The sequence below is a fragment of the Eubalaena glacialis genome, chromosome 6, assembly GCF_028564815.1.
Source record: "Eubalaena glacialis isolate mEubGla1 chromosome 6, mEubGla1.1.hap2.+ XY, whole genome shotgun sequence".
Taxonomy (NCBI): domain Eukaryota; kingdom Metazoa; phylum Chordata; class Mammalia; order Artiodactyla; family Balaenidae; genus Eubalaena; species Eubalaena glacialis.
In genome coordinates, this window is record NC_083721.1 from 50,939,893 (window position 1) to 50,962,187 (window position 22,295).

A 22,295-nucleotide genomic window follows, 5' to 3' on the forward strand; every position below is an offset into this window, starting at 1 on the left:
GGTTTTAATTGGACCAGCCAATTTGGACACCTGAGATTTAATTTCTCATTCTATGACCTCCTATGTTTTTGGCTGATTTCCGTGTCTGAAAACATTCATTTGAAAAAAAAAATACAACTCTTGGGTATTGTATCCTAACCTGGAGGGAGCATCCATTTGTGTAGCAAACACTAAAAATAGTCGTTAGCCTCTAAAGGATACTGACACTAAGTCATTATTCATTTGATAGAAGAATCTGTGATCAGTTTTCTCCTGGTTCAAGTGAGAACATCAACACGTGTTCCCTCTGCGCCCAAGTAAACCACTCAGCTGCTGCTGCAGCTGTGCTTCCAGACTGCAAAGATTCTTCTTAATTCAGGAACCATTACGTGGGAAAACAAACAGTAGTTGTGGGAGAGGACATTGTCCCCACACACAAGCATAGCATTCCTATGTGGGTTTTTAAAAACCTAAGTTCCGTTTTTTTCCCTAGAAGAACGAGGAAACAGGTTAAATGTTTTTGCAGAATTTTGCTGGAGTCTCCATGAAAAAAATGTCGCTTTTCTTACAAATTTCTGATGTAGACAAAACATATAGTCTGGAGGAGGACTACTTTTGCAGGTGTCTCCTTTAAGGCGTCATGAATGCCATGGAAGAAACAGTATTTTCCTCTAATAGTAAACTGCAAGAAGCATTTTATTTTTTATCAGTTTTGCAAAAAATTTTAAAAAGCCAAGTTTTAAGCCTATATTCTTACCAAAAAATCAAGCTTCCCTTTGTTCAATCTATCTACACAATGGAACAAATAAAACAATTCAATGACAAACACCAGAACCTAGCATGTGCAGCTACTAGAAGTGCTGTTTATAACTGTAGAAATTGCTGTAGAGACTAATTGTTATTCAACATTTGTGACCTATTATTCAGGACTTAATTTTACTATACTACATGCAAATCAGTATGCAAGCTTAGATTTGTTTCAAATGAAGTATCTATGCTCTGATGTTAATAATTAAATCAATCATCAAATCAAAAAAATACCTTTTCTCTAATTTGCCTGAATAGTTCAGAAGAAAGTATTTATATTACTCTAATTAGCTATATAATTGCCTCAACTTTCTCTTTCAAGGTATAGACAGTCAGAGGGAAATGGGATCTGAAAAGTCTCCTGATAATTTCTTCAATATAACAGAGTCTAACAAATACTTAAAAAGCCAATGTCTTCTTCCTCACGTTACTTCAAAATAACTTTGAAGTGACGATTCTGAACTTTATCAGTGTTAGCAATTTATTTACTAATTTAAAGGGGGAAATCTTACAGAAAAAAATATGGACCATGCTACTTATGTGACCCTCCATGTACAGGGATAGTACTGAAATATTCTGGTAAATCTATTTCAGATACTTTAAGTGAATTGCCATTGATCCAAGGATTAAATCCTGTGAATAGGACATTATATCATTGAAACTGGTTTATCAGTTTGATTTTTGTGCTTTGGGGATAGTTACTGTTTCAGCTATTAACCCGTTAAATTCTATACACCATTTTCTAAAACTGAATAATGCACATATCAGTTTGCAAGCAACTTAAATCTCATATTATTTTTTGCCACCTTTATAACATAAGTGGGATGTCCAAAGCTATAATGAGACAAACCAGGTTTGCTTTAAATAGCGTTGTTCTTGTAAACCTGCAGTTATATGTAGTATTTAGTTATACTGAATATTCCAGTTACTATAGTGTGAAAACCTTACAAAATATGTGCAAATGTTCCTTCAGTTTTAATACCTCAAACTGTTTTTTGCACTTCAGGGGTAAGGTCTGATGACATGTAAAAGATGATTGTTCAATAAAATAATTAAGTGATATCTTTAAAACAGTGATTTTTTTGTTTGTTTTTTATTTTTTTTTTTGTTTTTAAGATATATCTCCATCCTACTCTCACCATTCTATTCCTACTTTCACAAACATTAAGAAAGGTTAAACTTAAAATAAGCTGCCTAATGCAACAGGGAAGGGCAGTAGCTCTAGGCTAGATGAAGACTGCCCTCTCCACGCTGAACTTCCGCAGCCCTGTGTTGGGAGCATATTCATGAGATCAGCTGAGGGTAAAGAAGTACTTTACCTTGCGTCTGAGCTCTGACTAAAACTGAGCCTACGATTTTTAAAACTTTGAGGGGAAAGTAAAAACTGGAAAGACAGGAGCTCAGCTTCTGCCCAGAGTTGCATAGTCTCTCATGACAGTTCCGTCAGGATCTGGCTGCCACCCCTTGTTTTGGAATATGACAAAGAGTTGAGGAAAAATCCTTTTCCTCACTCAGGGGGAATCCAATCTTACAGAACTGAGTACCAGTCTGGGTCCTCAAGTATTGGCACTTAGCTTTGGGAGCATCACAGACATGATGGTCCACGAAGGGGCATTGTTAGCTGTGGAAAATGTAAGGCAGTGAACTTCTAGAAGTGAGAAAAGAGCAGGAGAAGAAGTATATGGGAGACATTTGTTTGTGAACACACACAAGGTGTAGTTTGAAGGATTCTCAGAGCACTTGGCAGCAGAGAACTGTAACAGGATGGAGAGCCTTCTGTCAAGATGATAGAGGCTATTAGGCTAGCACACATTTGCTTTCATTTTATATTTATAAGGAAAACAGCAAGCTGACCATAGATCAATTGCTTTTGAAAATGAAGTTCCTCAATTATTTACAAGCGGGGAGACATTTAATACAAAACAATCCAAATCTGTAATTTAGGAAAGTATATACTTGGGTAGTAAACAAAATAAGTACCAGGATTGGCTGGTGTCTTAGGGTTCCCCAGAGAAAAAGAACTAATAGGATGTATGCATATAAAGAGATTTATTTTAAGGAATTAGCTTTCATTATTATGGAGGCTGACAAGTCCCAAGATCTGCAGTGGGCAAGCTGGAGACACAGGAGAGCTGGTGATGTGTTTCCGGACTGAAAGCCAGCAGGCGCAAGCCCCAGAAGAGCTCTTATTTCAGTTCTAGTCCAAAGGAAGGACTAAACCAGTGTCCCAGTTGGAAAGGCAGTCAGGCAGGAGGAATTTCTCGTAGTCATGGGAGAGTTAGACTTTTTGTTCTATTCTGATTTTCAACTGAATAAACAGGGTCCACTCACATTAGAGAGGGCAATCTGCTTTACTCATGTATTCAAATGTTAGGTCTCATCCAGAAACATCCTACAGACACACCCAGAATAATGTTTGACCAAATGTCTGGGCAACCCGTGGCCCAGTCAAGTTGACACAAAATGAACCATCACAGTTGGTAAACTTGCAAACACACCATTATTATGTGTCACACTACTAAAATATAAAACGCCCTAATGAACCCAGCCACATTAAGGGAATGAATAAATAAAAATATTACAAAATTTGATAATCTCCTCTTGAAATTACTTTGAAATATTTAATGTCTGGAGGTAAGGGCTTGTGAGCAGAGGGTCCTCTTTTATATTAGCTAAAAATATGGATCAAACAGAGAAAAGACAGGGCTATGAGTGGGTGGGCAGTGATGTGCTTGGAAATTATGCTGAATTATCTCTCCTTATCATGAGAAACAGGGCAGAAGGAGGCCTGGCATCAAAGTACTGACTGGACCTACATCCTTCAGGGTTGGTATTGAGGGGGCAGGTGGCCAAGGAGTGGAGTGAGTGATGTCATCAGCAGTGACAACAGGCCAGAAGCAGTGAAAAGCATAAAACAGCAAAGCAGAGATAATAGGGGGCAAATGAAACAAGGCAAGTGTTGAACCCTGGGAGGTAAGGCAGCTTCTCAGAGGGCATGAGTTCACTGGTAGAAGACAAAAACAAATCTCTGGTAGCTGTTACCCATGTTTCTCATGATGGTGACTCGTCTCCTCCAGAGACTCAAAGGAAGTGGAAACTGGATAAATATAAGTTATACTTTCATGTTTGTGAGAATATCTTGCCTGATTTTTACAAATGTGAATAATACAGGAGAACTAAAATTGCCTTGATTAATACCACTTTTTGCTGAGATAGCAAGGAGAGAATTGGTTTGGGTACTAGACACAATATTTGGAAATCTCTGTTCAATAAACTTCATTTAAAAAATGCTTTGTATTCTTGGCGAAGTGAAATTGAGAACTCAGATTGTTATCTGCATAGTTCAAACCTCTAATTCCCTTTTGCCTCAAGTATCTGGATATTTTTTGTTTTACTTAAATTGCCAACATAATTATCTCAATTTTCCCTTTCATTTTCTATGTTGAAAAGAGAAGTGACATCATTATATGGAGGTTTAGTCAAAGGGAACTTGGATCAAATGTTGAGGTTAGTTTTCATCAGGAGCATAGCTGTATTAGCAATGCCCAAAGCACAATCTATTACTGAATAATCCTGATCATTTGGCTAATCAACTAACACTGGAAGATCCTGGGAGAGTTTGGGTTTGACAATTTCACGCAACTCTGACTCAAAGTTATACAGGTCCTGAAGCCATTTCTCCCTTTGCGTGTAGTTTTCTAACTTTAGAAATTATTTACCACTTGGGGATTGGAACTGATTTTGTTTTAAAAGCTATTGTTTTGCTAACATATATTTTGTTGTTCATAAAATGAGATGGCAGAATGCCCACTGAGAGAGAACTGAACCCAGTTATTTCTCTTAAATTCTATAAAGATAAATCACAATTAGTTTTTGCATCACCCTCACTCTCAAAAATGCAATATGGAACACGGGTGATTCACTATCTCATTAAAAGATTTATCAAAATTTTAATGCTTTCTTTCCAGTTTGTCAATGGATCCATAATGAGAATTTCTCTTATTTCACACTTCACCATCCCTGGTCTGTAGCCCTTGTCTTGTGATCCAAAATGGAGAAAGGTCCAAAAACAGAGGCAAAGGACATAAACACATCGTCAATAGTTTAAGGAAATTTCCTGGAAGCTGCCACAGGAGACTTTCTCTCATTTTTAACTTGCCAGAACTTAGTCACATCATCACACTACCAGCACGGGTGTCTCAGAAATGTACTGTGGGTGTCCATATGCCCAGCTATCATCAGAGAATCTGACTTAAACCTATGTTACTCAAGTCATGTCATCATTTACTCACAGCTTTAAAACATGAGATACATTGATTTATGTACAAGGATGTTTATCACTATTATTTTTAATAAAAAATATTAGATGCCACTTAAATGTTTCCAAATACAGAATTCTTAGATGTATTATGGTCCTTTGCTGTGCTATAATGATACGTAAACACTAAAATCAGTTATAAAAAGCCTTTACCCAAATGGAAAATGCTTATGCTATAACATGAAAAGAAAAAAGCAGAATACAGAACTGTATATATAATATGAGCTCACACAGAAAAAAGACATGAAGGAAACTGATAGAAAAGTTAACTATGGTCATTTAGGAAAAATAATTGGTTTTGATATTAATCTTCTTATACTACTACGCTCTAGAATGTTTTCTTTTCTTTTTCCTTTTCCTTTTTTTTTTTTGTTTTGAGAAAGTATCCAGATAATTTAAATGAGAAAGTAATTTTAGTGGTCTGGTAATTTGGAAGTTGAGGAAAGTGTTTTGTCTATATTATTGACATAATTGCATCAATTCTCAACTTTATTTCATCTACTGAAAAAAAAAAATTCTTTGCACTTAATCTAATGAGCATGTAGGAAGAAAACAAAAATCCAAACCTTTCTGAGAGACAGTGGAAATGCAACTGCTTTATTTATTCCAAAGCAATTCTAACATTTTATTCAACATGCAAATGGTCTGCAATGCACTTAAGATTATACAATGGCAGACACTAAGCAGATTTGGGGAACTCTGGATTCTATTGACAGCAATGAATGAGCTATCTGACTCACTGTTTTTCATTTGTGCATTTGTTTTTCCCATATCACTAGCATTCGTTATGGTCACACAGCCAGGCTCACACTCAAACCGAGTTTACGCTCTGGGAAATGCTGAAAAGCATTATCATCTTCATTATTGTCATCAGGGAAAATTATGTTCTTCCATGCTCTCTGGAGTTGATGGCTGGAATGTTTGAAAACAACATCTAGGCATTTTCCCTCTCACCCTGAGGAAAAAAAATACATACCAGTGTTATTTTTTTTTTTATTTTACTAATAATCTGTTTTTCCTTTGCCCTTTAGAGTTGACAAAAGCTGCATGTAATGAATGCTATTTGTACATAAAGGCAATTTCCAGAATAAGTATAATGTCACTGCCTGGCATATGAAACAGATACAGAAATTCTCCAGATCAGCCCCTTTAGTTGAACACTACTCATATTTTGAAGTAAACAAATAACCATTTCCTGTGCATTTTCGCCTCACCCGATCACCTCATCAGAACAGTGATAATTGCTTTGGAGACTCTTGGTATTCCCTCCATGCCCTACTCAGTATCCCTTGGAAAGGGTGGTCAGGACTCCTTTGGAAATACAGCTATAAGGTCCGAATTCCTCCAGGTTTGAGGAGGAAGGTTGTAGCAGCTTTCCTGCGCTAATTCATGAACTTTTTTTTTTTTTAATTTATTTATTTTATTTATTTTTGGCTGTGTTGGGTCTTCGTTTCTGTGCGAGGGCTTTCTCTAGTTGTGGCAAGCGTGAGCCACTCTTCTTCGCGGTGCGCGGGCCTCTCACTATCGTGGCCTCTCTTGTTGCAGAGCACAAGCTCCAGACGCGCAGGCTCAGTAGCTGTGGCTCACGGGCCTAGTTGCTCCGCGGCATGTGGGATCTTCCCAGACCAGGGCTCGAACCGGTGTGCCCTGCATTAGCAGACAGATTCTCAACCACTGCGCCACCAGGGAAGCCCCGATAAACTCTTTTAAGTTAAATTTTTTCCTCAAAAAGGGATCTTTCCTCAAAATGGCAACCAGTGTAAGTAACTTTGTACATACCCAGAGGGTTTGAAATAATGCCTTGAGGACTGTTGTTTTTCCTAAATTGTCAACTATAGAGTTCAAAGGGATCACATTTTGCCTCAGCTTAAGATCAACACTTTTCTTTCTTTAGATGGGATTAAGAGAATCACGGAGCCGTGAGGGGGCGGGGTAGGGCCGCCCTGGCGCGGGGCATGCTGGGGCCAGCGCCCGGGTTGCTGGGAACGGGGCGGAGCGCGGCTGCTTTGTAGCGTCTAGAGAGAGAAGTAGCAGCCGTGAGGGACGGGTTCCTCACGAGAACGCCATGTTCACGGACGCCAAGGAGTCAAGCACCGTGTTGGAGCTGAAGCGCCTCGTCGAGGACATCCTCGGACGGTCGCTGGACGAGCAGCGAGCGGCTGTACAAGGACGACAAGTTTCTGGACGACGGTAAGACATTGGGCGAGTGTGGCTTCACCAGCCACACAGCAGGGCCTCAGGCCCCAGCCAATGTGGGACTAGCCTTCTGAGCAGATGAAGCATTTGAGGCCCTGCGCATCGAGCCCTTCTTCAACCCACCCGAGATGCTGCATGTGATGAAGCCGCAGGACTCAGGAAGCAGCCCCAATGAACAAGATGTGCAGTGAGAGACCCTCCCCCCACTGCCCCTTCCCCCCCTTGAAAGATATTTGGGTGTCCAAAAAAGAAAAAAAAGAGAGGTTATTCTCTTAATCCCATCTGAAGAAAGAAAAATGTGTTATCATGTTTCGCTCTTCAGTTTAAATGATTTCTCCCAATATCTGAACTCTGTGCTAACTCTAAATGGAAGCCAAGAAGCAAAGAATAATGTGCTGTTTTAAATGTAAATGGAAGATAAGATGTTGAGGCTAAATTATAAAACCACACCAAGATATATGCATTCTCCTCTCACATTTAAATAATGCTCACATTAAATAATTGTTCCAAAGGAACTGTCAAATGAAACAGTCAGTTATAGCTTTCCCTAGCTGAGCTCTGACAACTAGAAAAGTCTAAGGCTCACAGTGAAGTTATGAAAATAATTTTTTAAAAAACTCATTTGCAAAACATGAGCAAAACCTTATTTCTATCTGATATTGGCAGAAAAATGAACAAGTTCTACAGTATTGATTAGGTGAAGCTTTCTAGATTATATTGATTATGCAGGGCTAGCCCAGGGAATCTAAACAATCTAGGACGAAATTGAGTTTTGAGGACCTGTGCATAAATTGCAAAGGTGTAGGCATTGTTGTTTTTAACTTTTATCTTAGATATCATCTTTATTTGTGCTTTCTATTCTCTGGGAAAATGTGGAACTGACTATGAAATGCAGAAGCTCTGCAAATCAGTACCTAGAGCTTCCTGGGGGCCTTGAAGTCAAGGAATTGAGCACATTCCTTGTAAAACAGGTTGCTCATTCCTGAGAGCTGATATATTATGGCCGGCGTTGGTTTGGAGTAAAGAGAAATAAATTGGAAACTTACAATAACTCTAGAACCCTAGTCCTGGATGTATGATCCCCTGACCCTCACCATCCGTCTTACCCAGTAACTTGTTAGAAATGCAGTTTCTCAGAACCCAGTCCATATCTACTCAATCAGAAACTCTGGGGGTGGAGCCCCCTATTTTCTGTTTAGCAGGCCCTGCAGTTGATTCTGCTGCTTGCTAAAGTTTGAGAACCACTGCTCTGGAATAAGACTGAAGGCAATTCCAGAAAGCTGAAAAGAGATCACCATAGATATATGGAAGTATCTGTATATCCCCAAACAGAAAGAAGGAGCCATACTACCTAGTGTCTAGAGCTGGAACTACACCTCTATTATGAAATCCTCTATTATGTATAGCATTTTGACCCAAATGGTTACACTTATCCATCATTTATGATCACCAGGGCTGATTCAGCTGACCTGGCTGGGCAGTGGTGTACTTTCTCCCTCATTTCTCCTTGTTTATTATCTATGTTTAGTATTTTATATGCTTAGTGAAGGGATGAACATTCCAGATCGAGAAAGATGGTTCTTTGGTCAAAGACATGAACATCCCTGAATTCTTCTGTACCATATTCCTTAAGGACAGAGAATGCTCCAGGACATGGAAGATTTCTGTGGTCTAGATTGTGTAGATTTGGTCTCTAGAAATATTCTATATAGAAAAAAACCCTGTGCTTTGGAATCAAAAAGACTTGATTTGAATCAGTTGTCACCTGTTAGCTGTATGACCTTGAGGAAGTCATTTAGCTTCTTTGAACTTCAGCTTCCTTATCTATGAAGTGAAGATTCTCATACCAACTTTTCGGGTTAATTTGAGGACTAGGGATAATCTATGGAAAGGCCTGGCACTTGGTAGATATTAGAGCTTCCACTTACCCTGATTTCCTCACTGTTGCACCTGTTCTTGGCCGTTATTGTGATTTCTGACTTAATTTTGTTTCTACATAGTGTGGTGGGAGGTTAAGAGCATGGACTGTGGGTCAGCATACCTGGGTTTGAATCCCAGCTCTGAAATACGTTTTTTGTTTTCCTCATGTGTTCAATGTGAAAAATACTACTACTTACCTTCACAAGTTGTTCTAAGGAATAAATGAGTGTAAGGTGCTTCTCAAATGACTGACAGAGAGTAAGCATGCCATTCATGTTAGCTATTACTGTTAACTTCATTCCTCAGCCCTGTTGTAACTTCACTTTTCTTCCTTATCCTACTTGTGCCTTAAAAATAGTACTTTAGTGGAAAAAAATCATCTGTTCACCCATTCATTCAGCAAATATATTTGAAGATCTACTATGTGAAAGGACTTGAGCACGGATAGATCTCTGCCTCAGGTTTTTGAAGACAGATTTCATTTACCACTTCTACTCCAAGTTAGTTTCCTAATCTATAAAACAGGGATAATAATAATTCTTTCTGTATCCATGTTAAAGTGTTGTGAATAAAATGAGATTCCAAAAACTGAAATGAGAAGCCTCAAGACCTTACACATATAATCAAACCATAAACACCTCCCCAAATAACATAGAGTCAAGGTAGAGGAGTACGATTACTGCTCCTCCTTTCCAAACACATCCCCCAGCTTCCTATTTGTATTTTCTTTAGCAGCCTTCATGCTCTTAGTAGGATGAGATGAGTGAGAAGAACAAACTATTTAACAAGTATGAAATAAGTAAGTAGAAGGACCAAATTCAGAAGGTTTTCCTCTTTTTCAAAAACTTAAAGCTCTAGACACGACTGTAAATGTGTTGTATATTACCAAATTTATTGTTGGAAAGAATGTTTATCTACCACCAAAGTTACACTCTGAAAACAAGAACTCGATTTTTGAGCACTGAATGACATTAGAGGTTCAGGCTGCTGAACTGCAGGTTACTACAGATCCATTTTGGAGCCAAGGAACCTGGCAGTAATAGGGGCCCCTTCTCCATCAGGGTCGTGGTGATAGGGTCTTAAGTTTGTCTTGCTACTTCTCAGACTCATTGCCTCTGGATCTCTGGGAACTCCCTGGACATCTGTGTGTCCATCAGGCTGCACTCTTTACTGTTATTTGTCACCTCTCATGACTGGACTTCAGTTCTAATCCCTGACTTGTTCTTCACTTTCCTGACAGCGTGCACAGCACTTTTCTCTGCCTCTACTATCAGTTGCTACCAGGTCCTGTCCTGCTATAAACTAGAATTATGAGCTGCAGTGCTCCTGACCAAAGGTGTCACCAGTATTGGAAGATTCCTCTTTGGGGTCTCTTCTCCCCCATGGAATTTTACACCAGCCCAGATCACATCTAAGTCTGACCCAGGTTTGATTTTTAATTTTAGATGGTTGACCTCCTCCAGGGGAGCCAGTGCATGTGGATTCTTAACTGTGCTTACTTCTCTTACGCTATAGTCTGCTGAGCAGTCTCAGAATCTTACAGCCGGGATCATGTGGGTCAAGACAGGGAATCTATTGAGGAGAAAAAGAGTCATTTCAAACTTCCCTAGACAGCAATTTAAGTGACCCAGTCCATCCAAATCATAAAATTTCTAAGAAGGCAAGCAAAAATATTGTTAATTAAATGTTTAATCTTTATTATAACTAGCATATTAATTTTAAGTAGTTTTATAGTATAGAACAGTTTTACTTATGTGCAGCATGTAGCCTTTATAGAGTAGAGTGCCCTCTTGTATAATCAGTGTGTATAGGATATTTATGCTCATTTTATTGGACTCTGAGCAGAATTTTACTATTAAATATATGGACGAATTTTATGCCTTTTTTTATGCTATCACTGGCCTGAGCTAGCCTTGCTTTTATGTCAAGTCTCTTTCCAAGAACACAGCTTTCAATTTCAACATTATTTCTATGGGAAAAATACATAAATACACTGTCTTTCATGAACATTTGCTTGTCTGTAATTTCAATAAACCTAATGCACAGAGACCTAGGTTTTCTTCTTTCTGTTGGAACTTTTTTCCCTTTGGTATAATGATTTCCCTTCAGGTCATGTGATTATGCTATGTGGTGGTTGAGCCTTTTACTATGAGTGAAGCATTCATTTCCTTGAGTCACAAAATTCTCAGGAAACTAAAGTTCTTAAAAATGCATGTAAGTGTGTGGGGGTGGGAGTGGGGGGGCTGTACATATAAATGTAATACAACCAAGAAAAGAATCCTTAATTAGAAAACAATTTCAATTTAAAAGAAGGCTAATGAAATAGAAAATAAAAGTTGATTTAACCTGTATCTGTCTTTTATTGTTAGTACTTATTCTCTCAGTGTATTTTAATTCACAGCCTTGTTCAGAGATCTAGATTTTACATGGCCAGTGAGGCCTGAAAACCCTCTCCCTGGTCATCTGGAACAAGATGGAATCTGACAGATGCAGCTGAAGTGCATAATATCCTCAACAACACTGAACATCTGGTGGTCGATAACAAAGTAAGTTGTACCCAGGGTCTCAGGTAATATGCAGAGCAGTAAGAATTGGTTTTATGTTAGAAAGAATGTTGAACAGGAAGCTGGGAGACTGACATTCACTTTGGCAAATCATAATCTCTCTAAACTTCCATTAGATTCCGTATTGTTGTGCTTTATTAATTTCCTATAAGAAATGCAACTGGCATTTTTTCTGCTTCATGCATCAAACTACTTTAATATATTAACATTTTAAAATAGTATAATTACATGTGGAAACATATGCATTGCAACTTTGTCTGTGCTTGGAGAGAGCAACTGTTAAGCCTAACCATGAAGACTTAGGTTAAGCCAGCAATAAATGTAATTTGATATTTTAAAACTCCCATCTTCAGACTTTATGGAATAAAATATACATGCTAGAATAATAAGATCTCATAAACAGCAAATACCTAATCACCTTTTGTTTGTAATTGAAAGCTTTTAATTTTATGCCAGTTGCCGTCATTATATATTGCAAGATGCAAATCCTCACAACCATCTTTTTCTACTATTGAAAAGTCATATAAATTTAGAAACTATTTCATTTCATCGATGCTATGTTCATTTCAATCCGGAGTAAACAAACATTTCACATGCACACAGTGAATCTCTTATAGTCCCATTTTAAGGTTGTCAAGTATTCTGATTTCATTCCTATTTGATCAATTTAAATTGCAATTTAAATGGTTAGATTCTACCATTAGATTTTAATTACCTTCAATTCTATCAGAGTGGGTTCCAGCCCTTTGTGGCAGATTCATTTCCTGCTCAACCAAAATGACAGTACTCTTTAAATAGGCTTTTCCCTGCTGCTAGTGCTTTCTTTCTGTGGAAAGAAAGCATTTTAACGCATACTGTTGTTTATTTCCTCTCTTACTCCAGGACAAATTTATGTATAAAATAAGTAACACGCCATAAAAAGGAAAGACAAGATGAGAAACATGATAATATTTACTTTGTGAAAAAAGATGCTCATCATTTCTTTAATATATGTAATTGAGTGGATTTGTCATTTTAACTAGGAACTGTAAACGCTCATAATAATATGACTCCACCTTTAAACCTTCCTTTGCCTAGATCATTTCAAATACAGCCTCTCTCTAGAGAATGTAATTGTGTAATTAAATGAAATACATAGAGAAGAATAAATCCTCACTTACTGGCCTGTGATTTCAAGCACAGCATAGAATAAAATCATAGAGAATCCATCTGAAGTGTACACATGTACACTTATATAAAAATCACATTGTAAAAGATGTAGCAATAGAAAGTTTCATTCTTACTCTTGATGCTATCACCGGGTACTTCTGGACAAGTCATAATTGCTTCATGCCATCAAGGGCCACTTAGTGGATTAAAGCAGTAACCTTCTAAGTTGTCCCACTGGCCAGAAAGATTTAGGTTAGGCTCCAGAAGAAACCCCCACAATAGTTTATACAGGAGTGCTGAAAGGCATGTTGGAAATTACTTTGTGACTGCATATAATAACTTTGGGAATACAGATACTGTCATATGTGAATAGGTGGTTAAAGGAAAATGGTTTTCTTTCCTTGACACTTGAGGATTTTCCATGTAACAACGTCCAGAAGTGAAGGTGACTCTATTATGATGCTACAGCATTTTGGCAGAAAGCTTCCCATTTTTTGTACACCCTTTTAATTAAAATCTAGTGTGGCAAGAGATTGCTAGTTTCTTTAAATGGGATCTGTTGCCATTATAATCAATTCTGACAAGGGTCCCAGCTCATTTTTAAAAGAAAGTACTGTTTATTCTTGAATCAAATAATGAATAACCTAAAAAAAGTCAAATCAAGTTCTTTATAAGATCTGCATATCTTACATAGGACATGTGGATATAAACAAAGAGTTTGCTTCTGTGACTGTCACTGACCAGTATTATGGAAGTTACTACAAGCTAAAGTGGTTGACAGCTTTGGATTCAGACAAGTCTTGGCTCTGCCACTTGCCAGCTATGTGATGGACACACTTGTTAATATTTCCTAAACCTCAGCTTTCTCATCTGTGAAATGGGGTGACCACATATAGCTGTGAGCATTAAATGAGATCATCTAATATAAATTTTTAGCACGGGATCTAAGACTTAGGATGTCCTCAATATGTTGGTGGTGGTGATGGTGGTGAAGAGCTCTCAACTCAGACCGAAGTCCTTTGATAGTTTTCCCATTGTCCATATTCAGGCAGTAGTCAGATCCTTCAGTTCAACCTCTATCTCGTATCTGTGCTTTATTTTTAGTCCTACCTTTCTGCCCTATATCAGGCTGTATTCAAACGAGAATGTATGCGAGAGTGAAAGAACTTTGTAAATTCTAACACACTAAAGAATTATTGGTTATTTTTAATATTTTACTGAAACTTACCAGAACTATAGTAATTTATTAACTGGTATAATAATTCACTACACATTCTAATCCATTCTTAACAGTGCTGCTGTAGGTACATTTTAAAGCATTTCTTTTTAGATCACTCCCTTCCTCAAATACTTTCTATCACCCGTAGGCGTGATGGACAACAATCTACCAAAGTGGGTCATTGTCTCTCTTTATAACCTTGTCTTCAGACATTTCCCCTAAAATGCTACTAATACTCTGTTCTCCAGCACTTCAGAAGATGTCCTCCTCTAAATTTGTTCTAACATTGCCTTATGTGAATAGTTAACTTTTATTAAGTTAATTATTTTTAAAGATTTACATTTATTGAGGTATAATTGAGATATAACATTATATTCATTGATGAATACTTAGGTTGTTTCCATATCTTGGCTATTGTAAATAATGCTTCAGTGAACATGGGGGTGCATATATCTTTTTGAGTTAGTGTTTTCATTTTCTTTCAATAAATACCCAGAAGTGGAATAGCTGGATCATATGATAATTACATTTAAAATTTTTTAAGGAACCTCCATGCTGTTTTCCATAGTGGCTGCACCAATTTACATTCCATTGTATACATACTAGTTAATTCTTTAATTGGATAAATATTGGTTAAAAAATGTTTGCATGCTTTCTCTCTATACTGAATGGTCTGTTACTCTTTTGACTACTTAAATTCCTATCCTCCGAGGCTCTACTTAAAATTTGTTTTTTTTTTTTTTTAATTTAGCTTTCTTGGATCTCCCAGGTGGGAATCAACCTCTCCCTAACCTGTTCTCCATTTTCTAGACTGTATTCATGTTCACCCTTTTATCTTAGTTTGCCATTTACAACTTAATCTGAGAAGTCTGGAGGGCAAGGACTGGGTTGCTATTTTCCCTCAACCCTCCACAATGCCTTGTGGAACATCTTTCACAAGGAAGGTGCTAAATCAGGAGAAAAAGTATTGTCTTTTTCTCTATAGATGTATTTGCTAATACTAAGTTGTAGTAAGGGAATAGAGGAACAAAAGATAGAGCAGCAGCTGAATTTAAAAAAAATCCCCCAAACCCCCAACGGAGAGAGAGATTGGCTTTGATGCTTCCTTCTCTTTTTCCATGTACTCCTCTTAGGCTGTACATTCTTTTGATATTTATTTTAACTGAAATTCGCTAGGATAAAAATGATGGGTGAAGGTCATGGATGAAAGATGGAGGGAGAACAAAGTTTCTCCCAAAACCAAAGTTCAACTGTGGACTGAGTCTTTGTTCTGAAGTGTTTTACTAAGACCTATGACCATCCTCACCATCATATAGCAACAACAAAAAGCACCTCTATAACTCTGAATTTTTTTTGCCATTTGATGATGACTTGTATTAGCCTGACCTGGTCAGTTTGGTATTCAGAGTAAGGTGAAAATTCATCACAGAACAACACAGCATTTTATCAATGGCCATTCTCCTCATTTTGTGCATCCTATCTCTACCCCAATATTTTGTGGTTCTGTTTAGCTCCAAACTGCGTTTTTGTGTGAGACGTTTGTGAGAAGATTGAAAGATGCAGTTAGAAAATACTTTATTGGCCTTCAACACCACCAACGTGCAGGATTATCAGTGTTTACCACATCTACCAATTAGGCAACATTGAGAGGATCGCTTCAGGCTTCTCAGATCTTCTTTCATCCTTCATGTAAATCACTGTGAACTCTGCAGAAGTTGTAATGGGAAGGGTCATTTGGGGACCACAGTATTGATAGCTGTGGGCAAGATACTGTTACAAGTTTCTGTTGTACCTTTCATAGAGTAATTATCTGGATAAATAGCATTGTCCCTTTAAGGATTTTAAAATCCAGCCAGAGCCATTCATCTTTCTAAATACATGAATGAAATTGGTCATCAGCTACAGTTGCATCTCACCTTATGGACAATAAAAACTAGTCATCTTTTACTGTGAGGAATGTATGATCTTAATCACCCCTGTTTTAAATCCCAGCTTAAATATAAGAATAGATGGACTGAAGGAAAAAGAAAATACATTCATCCTCAAATTAGCAATTATGCTGGGCAAAACAAATAAGTTTGTTGTTGGCAGACTGCCTGACTGACAAACTAAATCAGAGTGGAGAAGGCATTGCCTTTTTTTTTCCAGTTTGTCAAAATGTTGTTCTGGGTTCCGTGGTTCCTGAAATGGCCCTACGATGATGACTTTCATTCTCCTGATATCACATGAGTCTTGCTTTGCATCAGATTGGGGAGAGAGATGTACGGAGTGCTTTTGTTTCTGTGACCAACTCCTCTCCTTTCATTTAAAGGTGCATTAAACACAGTTTACAGGGATATTCAAATCACACAGGTTTTCCTTTTAAAGTTTTCCACTTGATAAAACAGAGCAACCATATCATAGCTACATTGCTATTTGTACTGAATCCACTGTTTCAGAAAGATATTGCCTGCAAAATTGCTGCTAGCTATAAAATGAATAAAATATCAATCCTGCACTACAAGGTACACGCCAGATGTAGCCATGCTTTTCTGGAAACTATGCCCACCAACAGGAGCTACGTGAGAAATTGGCCCTGAGCTCTTTCAGCCTCATAAACAGGACTCTAATTAGAATGCTGATAAATCCTTCAACAGCTAGCATACAGCGTAAGCATTCTGTGGTTTAATTTATACAGTTCTTCCAACATTCTCTGGTAGGGAATGATAAACCATACTGCTGATACCAGGCTTTCACGAAAGCAATAATAACATTAGCCAAACTCCATTTACAAAATAATCTCATTAAACCTCAATCGTGAATATCCCTGAAAATGCTGAACAAGAATAGCATGGATAAATGCAATTTATAGATACTCATATAAACTTTTAGTTTTCAGTTTTAGATTACGTGACCTCTTATACTTTTACTAAAATGCTTTCTATAACCTGAAATATGGACTGATGTGGGCTTTACCATCACTCCCTTCTGCCTACTGTTGCTGAGTTACACCAGGCTTTTGCATATTCAGGAATAAGCCCATTTTGGACCAGATACAACAGGTTGATTTTATTTATTTGCATTATATATATATTTTATTGAAGTATAGTTGATGTACAATATTATATAAGTTACAGGTGTACAATATAGTGAGTCAGTTTTTAAAGGTTATACTCCATTCATAGGTGGTATAAAATATTGGCTAAATCCCCTGTGTTGTACAATATATCCTTGTAGCTTATTTTATACCTAATAGTTTGTACCTCTTAATAGCCTACCCCCTCTTACTGCCCCTCCCCCCTTCCCTCTCCCCTCTGGTAACCACTAGTTTGTTCTCTATATCTGTGAGTCTGCTTCTTTTGAGTTGTATTCACTAGTTTGCTGTATTTTTTTAGATTCCACATATAAGTGATACCATACAGTATTTGCCTTTCTCTGACTTATTTCACTTATTGAAACTTACTTGTGTTAGGCTCCTTCAGGTTGCAAGGAGCAGAAAGATATGAAGTTTTCTTTTCATAATATGAGTTTTTGGTCTGGATTCACATAGAGGAGTCAAGGAAGTGTTGAACAGTCTCAGAAGATACATAATCAGGCCTCATGGAGAACTGGAACTCAGTAAGAATTCAAGCTACTCTAGTGGTCCAACAATAATTCTAGTAATGAATTATGCCCATCCCAGTTTTATACTTTCTGTAATTCTTTCTCTACTTCTGTCTACTGCTATCAGTTGGCATCAGGGTACCTTCTTCCATTTACTGACAGTTCCTTCTGTCTCATGGCTCCTGTTTATTGCAGACTCTCCATGTGTCTTTCCTTCTGTGCTACTATACCTTCTGTGTCTCTCTTATTTTTATTCAAGTTTCTCAGGAGAAGGGATCTAATCAGGACAGATAATTATGGTTCAGTATGGAGTACCTACAATGAATAGATGTTTAACTCTAGGACGCATCACAGGCTGTGTAAGTCATTGTAAGGTTGAGTGCCTTTGGTTTAGGTGTCCTTCAACTATAACAAAGATGTTGGGGTGACATGGTCCAAAGCATGGTGACGTATATGCATTGGAATTGAGCATCTTTGGTTATGGAGAAGACACTTGAGCTCTTTTTTAGCTTTTGAAAAAACTTAGGTAATTAATAAAGAAATTGTCAACCAAATTGTTCACCAAAAATACAGCATATAATTGTTAAATTTAGAACTTCGTTTACATGAGATTGAGAATAGCTTCAAAAAAGAAAAAAAGCTAATTTGGCTGTCCTGCCACTCTACAGGAAGTCAGGTATAAGTACCCTAGAATTTTATAACTTAATAATTATAAGGGGATATAAGATGGTCTTACCCAAACCTCCTATTTTGCAGTTGAAGAATAGGCTAAGTGAATGGTCCAAGATCACACAGCTGATTAGTGTCTAGCTGCTGCATTATGAGGGACAGAAAACATTTTTCCTCTAGATTCTGTGTTTTAGAACACTGTGAGCAACACTTCTGCATGCTTACAGGAGAATCCTATTAGTTTCGAGTGATTACTTCACCACTTAAAACCCTTAATCAAAGAAGGGCCACAGAATTCATTTGAGTTACTGACAAATTGCTGAAATAGCTATTTTTCTCCAAATTAAAAATGCTTAAATTCATATATTCCTCCATGTTGTTTATACACACTAAAGAAACTTTAAATTATAATGCCATTTTACATTTTTCAAAGGATGTGATCTTACTGTGAATCACAGCATCAATACAATTCATAATTACTCTTTCTTTTTGGTTTATTTCACGGGCCACATTGAAACTTTGCAAAGATACATGCAAGGCCTTAGGCCAGGAATCAGTAGCATTGGAGGATTTCACATACTCTGATTACCCTTTATTATAGACATTGTTATTTATGTGCTCCCAATTACCATTCTGTAATTTTACCTTCCATGGAAAATATATCACATTAAGCCAGCCTTTTAAAGCACAAGAAATTAAATCAAGCTGAGAAATCCTGGGGTATAAATTATGTTCATTTAGGCACTTTCAGGCGCCCAGCTTAAGTGATAGATGTCTTCTTCTCTCAGGTTCACCCTTTTCTCATCCCTATGACAGGCAGCTCAGCTTTCTATTAAATTCCTGGTCCTTGAGAAAACAAAGCCAGCCTTTTTGCTTCGTTTGGAGGGTGCAGTCCTAGAGTGAAGATAAAATCATTTTCCGTATCACTAACACCCCAAGCTGAGCAGAGTATGGCTTTGAGGGTAGAAAAGCAAAAGTGGAATCTCACTGTGAAGGAAAGAAAACAAATACACCTGTTGGAAAATAAAACAAAAACCTCTCTCCCATCAAATGACCACTCTAGCCAGCAACAGAGTTTAAAGTGCTTCATAGAGCCATCCTAAGCTGGCAACAGTGAATTACTGGATTCAAATATATTGTTGGTATACAGTCTCAGAACAATCCTCAGGTCTCAGCTTTGCTCCACTTATGCTCATATTTTCAATAAGTTATGGCCAACAATCACCTAATGTGTTTTGACTGTCAAACTTTTATGCAGTTGGTAATGATCCTTCCAGAATGGTTTCTGTAGCTAGTGAAGCTTTCACCCATAAACCATAGACTCAGGAAGGAAACAGGGAGTGACCAAGGCATTTTGTGTTTGCATTTGTATTCATTTGTATACAGACCCATAATTCCTAACGGTGCATCCTTTCATTCTCTAAATGTCACTCTTAAATGATAAGGTAATCGTTCTGAATAACACCAAGGATTTAAAAATAAAACTCTTGTCCTTGTTAAATCTTGGGCTATGATTATAGCAACTATAGCCAGTTAAGACAAAGACATGGGGTTGGTAAGTCCCAAACCTAGGGACTCCTCCTACTTAACCTTATAATAAAAAAGATTGTAATATTCAGCAGATGTAGCACAGTTCATCAGTGGGTAATTCAGTAAAGCTGTTCTTATCAGGGAAGTTAAGGATGTGATCATTGTTAGTGGACCCCAACTATGGGGAATCTGGAACCAGGATTTATGAACAAGAATCCAGCCTCAGGAAGATGGAGCGTAACTGGCAGGACTGTTCAAAGGGAAAGGGGCAGAGGAGTGGATTGGGGTAGTGGTTGCAATAATAATACCACCAGCAGCAGTGATCACAGGCATAGTTAAAGCTCTTACTATATACCAGGTGCTTTGCTAAACGCTCTTCTGTGAACTAGCTCATTTATTTATTACAGTAATTCTGTAGGTTTGTTATTTTCCTTCTAAAAGTAAGGAAACAGATGTTTAGAGAAGGAACTTGACCAAAGTCCCACTGCTTATTTGTGTTTTTATCTACCGTTTCAGATAGGCTCTATTTGCCCCTTGGATCCTTCTCCACCTTGATCTTTACCCTAAGAGACTGACAGGAGGAGAATAGAGGGAAATTGGAGAGAAGTAGGGAAGAAAGTGAAGTCAAAGTATTTTCCCCCCAGGTCCCTCCCTGTAGGGTCATGTCAGGCTGCTTGTGTCCCTTGTCACCGAGCATCTGATATTAGAGCACATGGGGACACAGTGTCTAGCAATGTGAGATGCCCAGTTGTCATACTCTAGAAAGGGTTCAAAGAGAGCTGAACAACAAGGGGTGCAGAAACCCAGAATGTGGGGCAGGAACTTAGATCTCCTTTGCCTATGATCACAGACCTGGGTGGACTGGATCTGCCTGCAGGGTGAGTCAACTAACTTCATCTGTGATGTCAGGAGAGCACCACCGACTCAGGCAAGGCTCAGGAGCGATTAGGCTTCTCTTGACATTGTGTGAGTTTGACTTTCTACCTGCTGGGAAACATTTTTTTATCTTATTAGTTGTTCTTTTATCTAATTGTTGTTATGACATCATGATACAGTGGGGCTTCCCTTAGGAACTTTGAAGTGAGGAAAATCTAATTGCCCTCCCTGCTCTAAGAGTAAAATTTTAATGTCAGTTGAGCTGAGAAACGCACAAAACTGCCAAAGAGGCAAACTAGCTCCTAGGTCTGCAAGACTTGATAGTAACTCATTGAAGTATATAAATACCAATTAAAAACAATGAATCTATGGAAAGAGGGCACTAACGGTCTCCAGGACAAAGAAAAAGGGGAGTTAGGAAGGTAAATGGAGACTAGATCCATGTTGGCACAGTCTGGTAAGTGGAAAAAGATCTTTGGCCAATGATTTTGACTATACCTTCTGTCCAGACTTTCCTTATAGGAGATGGTGGCTTTATATGAATATACAAGTTTTCAACTGTATTCTCGTTCAGGAACCTTTTGATTATAATTGGACTTCTCATATGTTTTGTCTTTAGGGAAATAGTGTGCCAGCTAGAATTGAGAAACTGAATCAAGTAGATTTTATACTAAAATAAATCACTTGTGACTCTGGTTTTATTTATCAGTTTTGTGAGTTCAGTTAATGTATGTCTGCATCTGAGAGATCACTGTATGTGTGCTGACAAACAAGGCTTCACTGTCTTCAAGATGAAGGGCCAGGGGCTGCCATGGGAAAATTATTAAGCTAATCTCATCCCACAAAGCATTTTGGGAGGAGAACAAGTTGGTTTACCACAGGGGACCCCTCCCCCTCTACGGTAATCTGGGCTTTGGTTATTTATTTATTTATTTTTAAAGGTGTTGAGTCCCTAAAGGCACTTTGCTTTGTACTGGCAACATAGTGGTGTTCAAGACACAGTCCTGGCCGTCAAAGACCTTAGGGTCTAGTGAGATCACAAGCATGCAAGGCCTCTTCTGTCCTAACTTCTGCCTGACTGAGACTGCGAACACTAAGGACAATTTAGATGTATAAGATGCTCTGGGACCCTGTGTGGATAAGTTGCGAAGACAGGAGGAACATCTCTTGGTTCATAAAAATACTTGGTTGCCAAGCTTCTGATATGGTAGGAGTATATACAGTTTTGTAGGATCCAGGATTTACCCCTGCCTGCTCCCTTAGATTTGAATGTTCAGAGCTTGCCAGGTATCCTGGGCCACCCTCACCTGGCACTGGGACTCAGTTCCCACCTTGCTCCTTGCCACAGGTGAGCACGCCTGCCTTCTCCTGTCCACAGGACAGAGTAGATCCACAGATATTCTTTTTCCTGGAAGGAAAGCCAGATAATATTCTAAACATCCTATCAACTATTATGACTGTTGATATATAAACATTAAAAAATCAT

The 22,295-nt window shown here is 38.0% G+C and overlaps 1 pseudogene; it reads left to right on the plus strand.

Moving 5' to 3' along the window:
• Positions 1-619: 619 nt before the first annotated feature.
• On the plus strand, positions 620-7,491 carry LOC133092963 (elongin-B-like; annotated as a pseudogene).
• The last annotated feature ends 14,804 nt before the right edge of the window (positions 7,492-22,295 follow it).